Source organism: Mus pahari, chromosome 9 (genome assembly GCF_900095145.1).
Source record: "Mus pahari chromosome 9, PAHARI_EIJ_v1.1, whole genome shotgun sequence".
Taxonomy (NCBI): Eukaryota; Metazoa; Chordata; class Mammalia; order Rodentia; family Muridae; genus Mus; species Mus pahari.
Window position 1 is genome coordinate 49,178,597 of NC_034598.1, and position 1,719 is coordinate 49,180,315.

General features: G+C 45.7%; 1 pseudogene; it reads left to right on the forward strand.

Moving 5' to 3' along the window:
- Positions 1–358: 358 nt before the first annotated feature.
- Positions 359–647, forward strand: LOC110326055 (annotated as a pseudogene).
- Positions 648–1,719: the final 1,072 nt, after the last annotated feature.

The following is a 1,719-nucleotide window of genomic DNA, read 5'->3' on the forward strand; positions in this document are numbered from 1 at the left end:
GGATACTAGGCACACATGTGGCACACAGACGTATATAAAAGGAAAACAGCCAAACACATTAGATAAAAATAGAGAAGACTAGAACATAATTCTGCAGAGGAGGGGAGAAGTGGGGGACATACAACAGTCAGTAAGTGCCCCTTGCTGTCTAGAGACAGGTCTGCTTTGCTTCAGTACTTGTGAGTGGATTATTGGATGTTCAGAATGCTTTCTTTGGCCACATGGATGAAAGAGATCTACGAGAGAGGATAGCGTAAGCCTGAGAGAGATACAAGAGATGCCAAGACTCCAACTCGGCGCGGCGTTTCAGTCTGTCTTGATGTGGACTGCGTAGCGGCGAAGCTGGCGCACCGCAGCCATGATGGAGGCTGATGTGAATCCGAAGGCCTATCCCCTCGCAGATGCCCATCTCACCAAGAAGCTGCTGGACCTTGTTCAGCAGTCATGTAACTACAAGCAGCTTTGGAAAGGAGCCAATGAAGCCACCAAAACCCTCAACAGAGGCATCTCTGAGTTCATTGTGATGACAGTGGGCGCTGCCAGTCTCCAGGCCAGTCCTCGCCTGTTCTGTTACCATCAAGGAAGGCTCTCAACTAAAGCAGCAGATCCAGTCCATTCAGCAGTCTATGGAAAGGCTCTTGGTGTAGGCTGTGGCCTCTGCCCCTTCCTGTCTACTCCTGCCCTGTTTGTGTATCCTATTGTCTGTTAGCATGCACAACTTTCAGCCAGTTACTATCATATTATCATCTGCGTTTTGTATTTTTAGTTTTGTCTTTTTTTTTTTTTTGGTTTTTTGAGACAGGGTTTCTCTGTATAGCCCTGGATGTCCTGGAACTCACTTTGTAGACCAGGCTGGCCTCGAACTCAGAAATCTGCCTGCCTCTGCCTCCCGAGTGCTGGGATTAAAGGTGTGCACCACCACGCCCGACTTTTAGTTTTTGCTTAACCGGGTTGTTTTTCACCATCTCCTCATTCTCTTCTACTATTTTTTAGTCTTAAAAAAAATTTGAAATGATAGCTAGGATAGGTGAAAGGCAGAATGTCACCATTTAACAACAGGAAGAACCAGGATTAACTTAAGCCAGGGACAGTGTATACATTCATCTGCAAACTTATTCCACTGCACAGGGTAGGATGACAGCAACCCTGGTCCCTTGTGCCTTTGATATAAGATATCCATAAATGTTACTGCCATTGAGGAACTTTCTTTGGGTAGCAGTCTCTCCCACCCTTATCATTTGAAGAAACTTGATGTTGGGCCTATGTCTGGGTGCCATTTATAAATGTCCTGTGTGTTTTTGATGTATGCAGCCTGATATTCTCCCGTATCTGAGGCAGTATCAGTTCAAAGGGATTCTGTGGAGATCGTGACTATTTGGCTGGAACTTATAGCAGAGACAATGCTAGCAGGAAACATCCTCTCCTTGGTAAATAGGGATGTCTTGTAGAGCCGTTTGATGCCTGTATTGGGAGCCCTTATCCCGTTCTTCCCACCGCATGGGTCAGGTGCATTCTCCCTCACACGAAGAAAGTGATAACATGTTCATTATTGAGTGAGCATCCTAATAAATATGTTCATATTTCCTTAAAAATAAAAGACTCCAGCTCTATTCCTAAACTCTGCCCAAGAGCAAAGCATGGTAGCCCATGCCTGTGAGTCCAGTACCTGGGACACAGAGGCCAGAAACAACACTCATTATCAAGGCCACTCTCAACTGT